Source organism: Chiloscyllium plagiosum, chromosome 2 (assembly GCF_004010195.1).
Source record: "Chiloscyllium plagiosum isolate BGI_BamShark_2017 chromosome 2, ASM401019v2, whole genome shotgun sequence".
Classification (NCBI taxonomy): Eukaryota; Metazoa; Chordata; class Chondrichthyes; order Orectolobiformes; family Hemiscylliidae; genus Chiloscyllium; species Chiloscyllium plagiosum.
This window is the reverse complement of record NC_057711.1, coordinates 10918064-10932062: the sequence shown is the minus strand read 5'-3', so window position 1 is coordinate 10932062 and position 13999 is coordinate 10918064. Positions and strand designations below refer to the sequence as shown.

Here is a 13999-nt window from a genome sequence, read left to right as displayed (position 1 = left end):
TACCATTTATCCAGTACTTTGCACTCCTGTTACTTCTTCCAAAGTGAGTCAGCTCAGACTTTTCGACATTAAACTCCATTTGGCAACTCCATTTGGTGTTGTGGTCCGGAGCCCTGAGGTTATGTTGCAGTTGTATAAGACTCTTTTGCGGCCGCATCTGGAGTATTGTGTGCAGTTTTGGTCGCCATACTATAGGAAGGATGTGGAGGCACTGGAACGGGTGCAGAGGAGGTTTACCAGGATGTTGCCTGGTATGGTAGGAAGATCGTATGAGGAAACGTTGAGGCACTTGGGGCTGTTTTCATTGGAGAAAAGAAGGTTTAGGGGTGACTTGATAGAGGTGTACAAGATGATTAGGGGTTTAGATAGGGTTGACCCTGAGAACCTTTTTCCACGTATGGAGTCAGCTATTATGAGGGGGCATAGCTTTAAATTAAGTGGTGGTAGGTGTAGGACAGATGTTAGGGGTAGATTCTTTACTCAGCGAGTCGTGAGTTCATGGAATGCCCTGCCAGTAGCAGTGGTGGACTCTCCCTCTTTATGGGCATTTGAACGGGCATTGGATAGGCATATGGAGGATAGTGGGCTAGTGTAGGTTAGGTGGGCTTGGATCGGCGCAACATCGAGGGCCAAAGGGCCTGTACTGCGCTGTATTTTTCTATGTTCTATCAGGAATAAACATGCCACTAATCCAGAATCTGGTTTCCAGCATCTGCAGTCATTGTTTTTACCCTGTAACATTAACTGTTTCATTCCACACATGCTGCCTGATCTCAAATGCTTTTATTGTACCCTGTCCTTGTGTTCAACCCCCCAAAGATTTTCCAATTCACTTATGTCTGAACTTCAAACTGTCAATTGCCCAAGCTTTACTTCTCCATTTGTCACATTTTTTCTACATTGTCAATTTGCTTTAATTACTTCCTCAACTTACCCTCATATAATCCTTCCTCTGTCATCAGATATGGATCATGAAATACATTGGAGAAAGTGAGGACTGCAGATGCTGGAGATCAGAGCTGAAAATGTGTTGCTGGAAAAGCGCAGCAGGTCAGGCAGTATCCAAGGCGCAGGAGAAGGGCTCATGCCCGAAACGTCTATTCTCTTGCTCCTTGGATGCTGCCTGACCTGCTGCGCTTTTCCAGCAACACATTTTTGAACGCTGATCTCCAGCATCTGCAGTCCTCACTTTCTCCTAGTTGATTTTAACCTACTGCGAATCCTCTTGCAAGGATGCCTTCCTTGAAGAAGCTCTCCTAAAAAAAAGGGCTTATGCTGGAAACGTCGATTCTCCTGGTTCCTTTGATGCTGCCTGACCTGCTGCACTTTTCCAGCAACACGTTTTTAAGCTCTGATCTCCAGCATCTGCAGTCCTCACTTTCTCCTGGAAGTTTGTGTGACATTTTGAGCATCAGCTCATAGTTATGGATGTATAAACATTCTCAATTTAGTTCTTGCTCCCCTTTACTGTTCTGTCAACTCTGCAGGAGGAATTTCAGGGCAGTTGAACACATCAGTGTCAAAAGGGGCTCCTGTGGTTCCCTGAATCTTGTACCCACATATATCAACTTGGGTGAGCTGAGTCGCGAATACCAAACCTCGGTGAAGTGTTAACATCTTCAGAACACCATTGTTGGGGGGACTTAATTTTCCGCTCACTCCGTTACTCAGTGAGTAGCATTTTTGAATCCGCAATTTCCTGAAGCAACGCACCGAAAGCTGATGCTTCCAAATAAACCTGTTGGACTGCAACCTCGTGTAGTGTGATTTTAACTGAATCAACGTCTACTTTCGATGTCTGAGAATCTTAACCTAGGTTTGAGGTTCCAGTGAAGTGCTAAGGGAGTGCTATATTGTCAGAAATAACGTCTTTCAGATGAACACGTGATTGTAATAAGTGGGGGGGTGGTCGGGGTTGGAAGCTCTTCATTACCATCTTTATCCCTCAACCAACATCATAAATAATTTTCAGTCATACAGTTTTTACAGCACGGAAGATCTTCGGCCCATCGTGTCTGTACCCTTCACCCCAAACATCCATCGGCTTCAATCCAATTCTACGGCATGCAAGTTCCTTTCCTTCATGCAAAGCAACGCTGTTATTTGTAATTCTCATTTCTCTTCTATGCAAACAGGCACAAAATACCATACAAAAATAATCAGGACCAACAAAAGACAGACAATGCACCCCAATGTCATTGACCGCTGAATATCGATTAACTGCGCGCGCTGTGGCCGTTAGACGGTGCGGGGAGTTTCGCACTGCTGGATCGCTCTTGGCGCGCGCGGCCGTGGGGGGAGGGGTGGTGTCTGGATTCTTGCATGAGGAGGAGAGAGAGAGAAAAAAACAGAGGCGAGGGTGGGTGGAGACGATGGAAATCTGACCAATGGAGTTCAAGCATCTTGAAATAGTCCCCGCCCCCGTCGACCCGCCCACCCTCAATCCCTGGTCCAATGGAATAAGCTGATGGGAGCGCCAGTCGTTTTCGCCTCGCTATCTGTAGGCGTCGTGTTCTTACCCTCTTTTCTGGAGGCGCTGCTGCCGCCGCCGCACCCACGTTTATGTATTTGTACTAGAGAGGCGGAGTTAAAGGAGGAGGGGTGAAAGAGAATATAGAGAGAGAGAAAGAAAAAAGGGAAAGAAATCGACTAGGGTACCTCTTAAAGGGGGTGGGGGGGAGGCAATATCCTTACCACTCATTTGAAGCAAAAACACATCGATAATCTGCGCGTCACCTCACGTAGAGACTGGCGGCGGTGTTTCTCCCGTGGAAAGGTAAGCAGCTGCAGCAAAGGGCCGAGGAAGCGACTGTAAACTGACGGCTGTTTGAGATCGGCGTCAGTCTGTTATTGTGGCGGCGGTTCACACTGGTTTTTCTTCTGTTTGATTTCTCTTCCCCCCCCCCCCATTAATGCCTTGAACAGTGACCTCCTTCATCAATCGATGTTATTACCATCCATTTTCTTTCCCTCTTTCTACGGTCAACGCTGTATTTCTGCTTGCCGACAGCCATTCCGCTCGTGACCCCCCCTCCTTTTTAATTAATGTTTTAATTTTGCAAAAAGAATAAAACCCTTCCCTTCGCGCGCGCGCACACGGCCCCAACCACTGCGTCCTGTCCGGCTTGTAATATTCGACCAGTGTCAGTACTGCAATATGAAATATGACAAGCTGCCTGATGTCGATAAACACAATCGCAGTGTAGTAGATGTTGCAATCTAGGGGCTGGAGGAGAAGTAGCAAGCCTTATGGATTGAATGAATTGAACATAATGCGACCAGCGTTAACTGTATTTGACAAGTGTTGCTGTTCGCTTCTGTAGACTTCATCCTGCCTTCCATATAGTCGACCACCGCCAATGCTGCTGGTTTGTTTAATCTGCTCATGTTCTGTTTTTAAATAATATTGATTTAAACGCGTTTGTTTTAAACGTCGCATACAGCGTCGCTGATCTCCAGTATGTTTTGAGAGCAGCGTGTGAGCTATAAAGGACCCTTGGAAAGGAACGTGTATGTTGTGAGGGCAGTGTGTAATCTATGAAGTTCCCTGGGATGAAGCTTGCTTCATTTTCTTTAGTTGTTCCGGTCTGAGTCCACATTCCTGACGTTGGACACGATCATCAATATTTAATTAAGTGGGGAGGCTTGGGGTAAATGAGAAATATGCCACTATGTATTTCAATAGATTAACCATAACCAGTCAAGTATATTTGGAAGGTGTTAATCAGATGAGAGATTATATTCAAAGCAATCTTAAAATAAGGTACCTTGGTTGTTGAAGGTAGCTCGTTCCTTTCTCACTATCGATTAACACCACCATAAAATTAAATGCGATTTATGTGATGAGCACCAAAAGGGATGTAACTTGATCTATTTACTGCTGCTCATAGAAATTGCTATACCACTTCTAACGCCTCATTCAATTCCAATCATGAGGGTCATGAATAGGGTAAATTGACAAGGTCTTTTCCCCGGTGTGGGGGAGACCAAAACTAGAAGGGATAGGTTTAAGGTGAGAAGGGAAAGATTTAATAGGAATCTAAGGGGTGGTTTTTTTTCACACAGAGGGTAGTGTGTTTATGGAATTAACTACCAGAGGACGTGGTGGAGGCTGGTAAAAGTACAACATTTAAAAGGCTTCTGGATGGATATATGAATAGGAAGGGTTTAGAGGGATATGGGCCAAATACTAGCAAATGGGACTAGATTTAGTCAGGATTCCTGGTTGGCATGGATGAATTGGACCGAAGGACCTGTTTTCATGCAGTACGTCTCTATGCCTCTGACTCTAGCTAGCTGTATATCTCTGTGACTCTGACTCTGGAGCTTTTAATTGTTTTTTGGAGGAGGGTGAGAGATGATGGAGAAAATGCTTTAGCTTCCATTATCCAAGCTAATCCATTTATATCCATTCTAGATATAACATTGAAGAAGTGCTTCAATCTTCAACCTGACCTTTTTCTAGCTTACTTTATCTTGCAGCTATGACTGTTTCAATGTTTCTCAAGTTAATTAACCTTTCCATGTCATTTAGTATTTGTAATGCCCTATCTCATTGGCCTGTTCGTGTTTGTTTAAGCTTTCATAAACCAGCCTCCTAGCAGAGCTTTAAGTCTTTTATTCAGCTTTTAAGGCATGTTACCTTGTGCTCCGTGACCAGAAATAAACAGAGAATTCAAGGTGTGGTTGAATTGGAGGACCATATAACTTCATGATGGCTTCATCCTTATCTCTGAATTGATACAGTTGTATCATGAAAATTAGATATAGGCTGAGAAGGAGTTGAATTTTATTTGATGCAGATAAATGTTCAAGTATAGGCTCTTGCAGTATTTCCTGTCTTGGAGTGTAAGACAGTATTTCAGCTTTCATAGTTCCATTGTCATGCTGACCACTTAATTTGTAGCTTTCCTACTGAAGACAGATTTGCAAGCTCTATTTTTTAAGTGGGCCAGATGGTTGTTTGCGAAGGTTCCTAAGTTGTAACACAACAAAAATAGAAAAATTGGGTTAATTTGAATTATTTAGATGTCTTTTCTTTTGGGTTAATTTCAAAATTCTCCTTTGCCATTTTCCTCCCAATGCATTGATTTGTTACCTCTCCAGCTTACTTAATGAATGAACCATGTTAGCACTTCTGAGTTCAGATGGAACTAATAGAATGTCATAGAGATGTACAGCATGGAAACAGACCCTTCTGTCCAACTCGTCCATGCTGACCAGATATCCCAACCCAATCTAGTCCCACCTGCTGGCACCCAATCCATATCACTCCAAAGCCTTCCTATTCATATACCCAGCCAGATGCCTTTTAAATGTTGCAATTGTACTGGTCTCCACCACTTCCTCTGGCAGCCCATTCCACACACACACTACTGTGTTTAAAACGTTGCCCCTTAGGTCTCTTTTATATCTTTCCCCTCTCACCCTAAACATATGCCCTCCAGTTCTAGACTCCCCCACCAAGGAAAAGACCTTGACTATTTACCCTATCCATGCCCCTCATGATTTTATAAATCTCTATAAGGTCACCCCTCAGCCTCTGACGCTCCAGGGAAAACAGCCCCAGCCTAGTCAACCTCTCCCTACAGTTCAAACTCTCCCAATGCTGGCAACATCCTTGTAAATCTCTTCCGAACCCATTCAAGTTTCACAACATCCTTCCGATATGAAGATCAGAATTGCACGCAATATGCCAAAGGTGGCCTAACCAATGTCCTGTACAGCTGCAACGTGGCCTCCCAACTCCTGTACTCCATACTATGACCAATAAAGGAAAGCACACCAAAAGACGCCTTCACTATCCTATCTACATGTGACTCCACTTTCAAGGAACTATGAACCTGCACTCCAAGGTCTCTTTGTTCAACAACACTCCCTAGGACCTTACCATTAAGTGTGCATGTCCTGCTAAAATTTGCTTTCTGAAAATGCACCACCTTGCATTTATCAAAATTAAGTTCTATCTGCCACTTCTCAGCCCATTGGCTCATCTGATCAAGATCCCGTTGTAATCTGCGGTAACCTTCTTCGCTGTCCACTACACCTCCAATTTTGGTGTCATCTGCAAACTTACTAACTATACCCCTTAAGCTCACAGCCAAATAATTTATGTAAATGATGAAAAGTAATGGACCCAGCACTGATTCTTGTGGCACTTCCCTGGTCACAGGCCTCCAATCTGAAAAACTGCCCTCCACCACCACCCTCTGTCTCCTACCTTTGAGCCAGTTCTGCATCCAAATGGCTAGTTCTCCCTGTATTCTGAGAGATCTAACCTTGCTAACCATGTGGCCAAGTTGTTTATGCTCGTAAGTTCAGCTAACTTTAATTTTGAGAGCACATTTAAAGTATTAAGCATAAAATACCTCTATTACTCATAAACATTTCTGATATCATTTTTAAATTTAAAGAATTTCTTTAGTTAAAAAAATGCAGATGCTACAGTGAGTATAGTTCATTAGACAATTCAATTAGTAGTTGCCTCAGTAGATGCCTGTATGCAGCTTTAAACTTAATTGTTTTAGCTAGCCCAGCTAGACAAAATACATGCTAATTAGGTTTTGCTTTAGAACTCTTTTGGTTGCTGCCAAGTTGACTCTTACAGTATTTAACAATTACATTGAATACATAAACAAGATTAATTTTTAATATGTTGGCTATTTTAATATATTTGATCTGAATTGAAGGCATTAATTATAAGTTTTCAGCTCAAAGGAGCTGCTTGTTCTGTGCATTCACAAGAGACTGGTAGCTTGTTTCATCCTCATTGAGTGTGTGCTTGTCTGCCCCTTTTGTGCATTTTCATTATTGTGTATGTAGGTATGCAGGTAGGCTGTTAATCTTCATCCAGCTTTATTTATGACATCTTGACTTTGCTGTGCCATTAAATGTGGAATCATGCAATACAGAAGAGGCCCTTTAGTCATAGAGATGTACAGCATGGAAACAGACCCTTCGGTCCAACCCGTCCACGCCGACAGATATCTCAACCCAATCTAGTCCCACCTGCCAGCACCCAGCCCTCCAAACCCTTCCTATTCATATACCCATCCAAATGTCTCTTAAATGTTGCAATTGTACCAGCCTCCACCACATCCTCTGGCAGCTCATTCCATATACGTACGTACCCCCCCCCCCCCCCGTGAAAACGTTGCCCCTTAGGTCTCTTTTATATCTTTCCCCTAAGGAGACCAGAATTACACGCAATATTCCAACAGTGGCCTAACCAATGTCCTGCACAGCCACAACATGACCTCCCAACTCCTGTAGTCAATACTCTGACCAATAAAGGAAAGCATACCAAACGCCGCCTTCATTATCCTATCTACCTGCAACTCCACTTTCAAGGAGCTATGAACCTGCACTCCAAGGTCTCTTTGTTCAGCAACACTCCCTAGGACCTTACCATTAAGTGTATAAGTCTGGCTAAGATTTGCTTCCCCCAAAATGCAGCACCTCGCATTTATCTGAATCAAACTCCATCTGCCACTTCTCAGCCCATTGGTTCACCTGGTCCAGATCCTGTTGTAATCTGACGTAACCCTCTTTGCTGTCCACTACACCTCCAACTTTGGTGTCATCTTCAAACTTACTAACCATACCTCTTGTGCTCGCATCCAAATCATTGATGTAAATGACAAAACGTAGAGGGCCCAGCACTGATCCTTGTGGCACTCCACTGGTCACAGGCCTCCAGTCTGAAAAACAAGCCCCCTTCACCACCACCCTCTGTCTTCTACCTTTGAGCCAGTTCTGTATCCAAATGGCTAGTTCTCCCTGTATTCCATGAGATCTAACCTTGCTAATCAGTTTGCCATGGGGAACCTTGTCGAACACCTTACTGAAGTCCATATAGATCACAGCTACTGCTCTCCATTGAGTCTGTCCCATCAAAAGTACACTATTGCCTGCAGTGGTCCGACTTCTTAGCACTAGGTCTGTAGCCTTAATTTCTTGATTTTTATATAAGTGCGCGTGTGTGTGCGCGCATGTTTTAATTAGGGTTTTGTGCCTCAATACTGTTTTGAAGTGTCTGATTTTTATTTGGAACGTGGTGATGTAGTACCTAGGGTGGAGGGTGGACTGTGGTAGATTCTGTGTGTAGTATGACCAAGCCTTCACTGATTTAATCTTCATCTGTGGGTCGTCACATGACTGATGACTCCATTGCAGGTTTGGCATGGATGTCAATTAGAAATTGCACTTGATGTGGAAACTTCTTTGGCCCAGCCACTCATGGTATTCCTTTGGATATCAAGAACCACCAAACTCCACCGCTAAAATCAAAATGAATTTCTACATTATAGTTGTACTTCCCTTCAGCTTTTAATATTTAAAACATTTTAATTACTTGGATAAATAATCAGAATGATTTCTTATTCAGTCTATTCATGAGTCTAATCACCAAAAATCTATTATAGCTGCTGTCTAGGCTATTTCAAAAGATCTCCAATGCAGAACAGGGGTCAAATAATGTTTTCTCAAGGGATTAAAAAAAATCATGGTATATGGACATTGCTAGGTCAGTACTTATTGGCCATTTTTGTCTTGTAAAAGCTGGTAGTGATGAAAGCTGCTGTTTACTTGAACCATAGCATTCCTTCGATTGTTGGGTAGCCATAATGCTGTTAGGAAGTTTCAGTATTTTTGATCCTAGAACACTGAAAGAGGAGCAATGCTATAAGAGGAACTTGCAAATTATGATTTTCTTGAGGTCTGCCTCTTAATGTTGGGGTAACATTTTGGTATCTAAACATTTTAATTCAAAAACCAAACTGTTGAATTTGCAAACTTTCATTGCAATTTTGTTAAAGGGTATTAAAAAAATAAGAGACCTGCTGGGCAGGCTGCCAGGAATCCAACATAAGTTAGTCAAATTTGTTTCATTCACCTATCTACTTTGTTGTTCTCCTTTAGATATAAAAGCAAGCTTGCGGCTTTGAATATTAAGCTCCTCTGGATCAGCTCGGTGTCCCACTTTTTATGTAATGTTTAAAACCTTTTAAGAACAAACCAAAAGAATCTTGTATCCAGTGAAGCACTTCTATAATGTTTAAAGATTAAACAAAGAAAAACCAAAAAGAATCTGGATTTCCCCAGATACCTCAAGTTAAAATTTACTTTCAAAATTTTATTGGGAAAATATACAAGAGGATGAAAGACAGATTTAACGTTTTACTTATGTTTTGTTTGGTTATAGTTGAGTAAATTTGAAAGCTAGGCCCAGAAAGACGTTTTTTGAAAATCATACAGATTTGTGGGCGGCACGGTGGCACAGTGGTTAGCACTGCTGCCTCACAGCGCCATGAGACCCGGGTTCAATTCCCGACTCAGGCGACTGACTGTGTGGAGTTTGCACATTCTCCCCGTGTCTGCGTGGGTTTCCTCCGGGTGCTCCGGTTTCCTCCCACAGTCCAAAGATGTGCAGGTCAGGTGAATTGGCCATGCTAAATTGCCAGTAGTGTTAGGTAAGGGGTAAATGTCGGGGTATGGGTGGGTTTCGCTTCGGCGGGTCGGTGTGGACTTGTTGGGCCGAAGGGCCTGTTTCCACACTGTAAGTAATCTAATCTAATAAACAAACTAAGAGGGTGCACTATTAATGAACTTAAAATTACACAGTTCTTTTGAGACTTTTTGTCTTATTGATGCTCTGCAGCTACAAAGTTTGAAAAAATATCTTCTAAGTGCTGTTGTCTCACTGAGGTGGCTTCAGGCTAATACACTTCCAACAACCTAATCTGAGAACACTCAGAAACAAAATCAGAATGTTTTGGAAACACTCAGTAGGTCTGATCACATCTTTGGAGAGAAAGCAGAGTTAAAGTTTCAGGTCCAGTGACCCTTCAGAACTGAACTCTGGTCACAGCTGTTAAAATATGAGCAATTTTACAATTGCAGCTGAGATAATCCACAACAATCTCTTTTTAAAATCATCAATTTCCCTATCTCTCCATGTTAACAGATGTATCTTTTAATAAAGTTCCAGGGTTTGTATTTCCATTATTCATGTGCCAAGTTTGATTGAAATTTGTCCATTAGTTTTTGAACTTTTTGCTTACAAAATAAGTTGAACTATCACTGATGAATGTAGGCATAGGTAGAAATAATAAAAAGCTATAAATGACACTTCCTGCAGGTGTGTTTCAGTAGGATACATGCTGCCTCTACAACTTCACATCTATTGCAGGATGTACCTTCCACTAGCTGAGTTTATCTGCCATAACATAACAAAACTATTTATTACTAAAAATAATTTACTAACTACTCACCAATCGTCTCTCACCTCCCCATATCAAAGTAAGAACTAACTACTTAGGGACTGAGAAGAGTAGTAATAGAAAAAGAGCACCTTTTTCCTCCTTTGAAATTTATTCAAGTGACAAAATAAGATGAAATGACAAAGGTAAGTTTCAGTGTTATAATCATGCTAATTCATTTCTTTCACTTGTGGGATGTGGGTGTCCCTAGCTGGTCAGTATTTATTGCCTGTCACTGGTTGTCATTGAGAATGTGGTGGTGAACTGTCTCCTTGAACCACTGCAGTTGACATTCTATAGGTTGGCCCACAATGCCTTTAGGGAGGGAATTCTAGGATTTTGAGCCAGTGACACTGAAGAAACTGTGATATATTTCCAAGTCAGGATGGTGAGTGGGTTGGAGGGAAACGTGCAGTGGTGGTGTTCCCATGTATCTGCTGCCCTTGTCCTTCTGCATGGAAATGGTCATGGGTTTGGAAGGTGCTGTCCAGGATCTTTGAAGTTGCTGGAGTTGTGTTGGAGAGTAGTCAGTGACAACGTTCAATACTGTCAATAATTGTCAGTTGACATGGTAGCTTATGACCTGTACTTAGCAGTTATTACTTAATCGGTCAACATGAATAATCTGACAGTGTCATGACCATGGGTCAGAACCTAAAAGTCCTTTGAAAGGATATTTGCAGCTTGAATTATGGCTAAAAATGACTACAATGCAAATTACGTGGCTGCCTGGAGAAAGACAGGATGGTGGAATGTCACACTTAAATATAATAAAAGATCTTCAATTAGTAACACTTTTTAAAGTTGGGAGAGGCAATTCAAACAGACTGGACTGTGATTGCTCATGACTGCAAACATAACAAGGTGTTGATGTCCCTTGCTCGACAGCAAACTGGTTTTTGTCGATTATGCCATGAACTGCAGGTATACTTTGTGTTTCTCCATTTTGAAGAATTCACAAAAAAGTGTTAAAAAGCCAGTTTCATCTAGATAAGTGGGTGTTATCTAGACTGCCAAAAGGCCTTTGATGAGGTGCCTCATGGAAGACTGCTGAGTGAGGTGAGGGCCCAGGTTGTTTGAGGTGAGCTACTGGCATGAATTGAGGATTGGCTGTCTGCCAGAATGCAGAGAGTTGGGATAAAAGGTTCTTTTTTTGGAATGGCAGCCAGTGACAAGAGGTGTCCCACAGGATTCAGTGTTAGAGCTGCAGCTGCTCACTTTATATATTAATGATCTGGATGAAGGGACTGGGGACATTCTGGAGAAGTTTGCCGATTATAATATGAGTACTGAGGATATGGGGAGGCTGCAGAAAGATTTAGACAGTTTAGGAGAATGGTCCAGGAAATGCGAGGTCTTGTACTTTGGAAAAAAGAATACGGCATGGACTATTTTCTAAAGGGTGATAAAATTCCTAAAGCCGAAGTACAAAGGGATCTGGAGTGCTAGTTTGAGATTCTCTAACTTGCAGGTTGAGTCCATGATAAACAAAGTGAATGTGATGTTGTCATTTATCTCGACGGTTGGAATATAAAAGCAGTACTGTGCTTCTGAGACTTTATAAAGCTCTAGTTGGTCCCCATTTAGAATACTGTGTCCAATTTTGGGCCCCACACCTCAGGAAGGACATACTGGCATTGGAGCATATCCAGCAGAGATTCACACTGATGATCCCTGGAATGGTAGGCCTGACATGATGAATAGCTGAGGATCCTGGGATTGTATTCATTAGAGTTTAAAATGTTGAGGGGAGATCTAATAGAAACTTACAAGATAATGCATGGCTTAGAAAGGGTGAACGCTGGGAAGTTGTTTCCATTAAGCGGGGAGACTAGGACCTGTGGGCACAGCCTTAGAATTAGAGGGGTCAATTCAGAATGAAATGAGAAGACATTTCTTCAGCCAGGGAGTGGTGGGCCTGTGGAATTCATTGTCACGGAGCGCAGTGGAGGCCGGGACACTAGATGTCTTCAAGGCAGAGATTGATAACTTCTTGATCTTGCAAGGAATTAAGGACTACGGGGAGAATGTGGGTAAATGAAGTTGAAATGCCCATCAGCCATGATTTAAAACGCGCAGTGGACTTGATGGGCCAAATGGCCTAAATTCCACTCCAATGTCTTGTGGTCTTATGGAGTGTGCTAGAGAAACTGAAAATCTTATATATACCACTAAGCTGAATTACCCATGTCTACTAGCGTGGGTTTGAGTGTCAGCATGCTGTGAAGGTCACAGATGAAGAATGATCCCCAAACTATGCCTGTGTTGCAGTTAAAGGACATTTCTCACTTTGCGCTAAAAGTCAACTAACTGGCAGCCAAACAAAAGGATATGCTGGAATTCTGTCACATTTAAAAGGAAACTGAACACAGAATCTCAATCAGCTTGCAAATTTAACTATGTTGAAATTGGTGGTTTAACTCCCAACATATTACTACTGGTAACCTTCATTGCAACAGTCTCGATGTTCAACTCTTGCTAAGAAATTAGAGAGTATCTTGAATTTTATCTTTTTTGAACTTGTTTCTTATTTTTAATATGTATGTCTGTTGGTTGTATTTTTAAAAATTAGTTTAAGGGATGTGGGTATTGTTGCCTAAGCCAGTATTTATGGGCCATCCCTAATTGCCCTTGAGAAGGTGATGGTGAACTGCTGCCTTGAACCACTGCAGTCCATTTGTAGTCCTAGATCATAATGCTACTAAGAAAAGTGTTCCAGGATTTTGACTCCAGTGATGTTGAAGAGCAACATTGTTTTCCAGGTTAGGGATAGAGAGTGTCTTGCAAGGGAACATGCAAGTGTGGTGGTCCCATGTATCTGCTACCTTTTTATACCTTCAAGATGGTAGTAGTTGTGGATTTGGAAGGTGCTATCTAAAGAGCCTTGGTGAATTTTTGCAGTGCATCTTGTAAGTGGTACACACTGCTGCCACCAAGTGTCTGTGGTGTTAGATGGAGTGAATGGTACCACATCTGCAAAGAATCGAGTGGCTGCTTTCGTCTTGGATGTTGTTGAACTTCTTGAGGAGAAAGTCTCCTTCATCAGGAAGTGCTCTTGCCCGAAGTGTCGATTCTTCTGCACCTCAGATGCTCCCTCACCTCAGATGATCCCTGACCACCTCTGACATGCTGACCTCATGTTGACTATCTGTGATCAAACCTTAATCTCCATTTGGAGAACAACTCTTTTAATTCCAAATTTTCTCCAATAATTTCCCTACTACAGATGTCTGACTTCCTAGTCTGTAATTCCCTGGTTTATCTCTACTATCCATGAAAAATCGAACCGCACATGTTGTCTTCAGTTCTGTCATCACTCCTGTGCCAACTTTAGTAAAATTTTGGTTCCGAGTTCCTTTTTAATGTCCTCCCTCATCTCTAATAAATGAATATTTTGCATCCGTATTTACTGTGGAAAAGGATATGGAAGATATAGACTGTAGGGAAATAGATGGTGATATCTTGCAAAATGTCCAGGTTACAGAGGAGGAAGTGCTGGATGCCTTGAAACAGTTAAAGATGGATAAATCCCCCAGGATCTGATCAGGTGTACCCGAGAACTCTGTGGAAAGCTGGAGAAGTGATTGCTGGGCCTCTTGCTGAGATATTTGTATCATCGATAGTCACAGGTGAGGTGCCGGAAGACTGGAGGTTGGCAAACGTGGTGCCACTATTTAAGGGCGGTAAAGACAAGCCAGGGAATTATAGACCAGTGAGCCTGACCTCGGTGGTGGACAACT

At 42.3% G+C, this 13999-nt stretch overlaps 1 protein-coding gene and 1 long non-coding RNA gene across 6 annotated transcripts in view; one reads left to right on the top strand and one right to left on the bottom strand.

The window, feature by feature from the left end:
- The window catches only part of LOC122556801, a 169604-nt gene extending 166490 nt beyond the window's left edge, over nucleotides 1–3114 (bottom strand). For all 3 annotated transcript variants that reach the window (XR_006313665.1, XR_006313664.1, XR_006313666.1), the window contains exon 1: nucleotides 2695–3114. This is a non-coding gene — a long non-coding RNA (uncharacterized LOC122556801). The remainder of the gene's footprint in view (nucleotides 1–2694) is intronic.
- add1 (adducin 1 (alpha)) overlaps nucleotides 2489–13999 on the top strand; it is a 173513-nt gene continuing 162002 nt past the window's right edge. For 2 of the 3 annotated variants that reach the window (XM_043703905.1, XM_043703897.1), the window contains exon 1: nucleotides 2489–2776. The gene's annotated coding sequence lies outside the window, so the exon portion shown is untranslated. Of the gene's footprint in view, nucleotides 2777–3220; nucleotides 3369–13999 lie in introns of those variants that run through there. The other variant, XM_043703915.1, reaches the window with a different exon arrangement.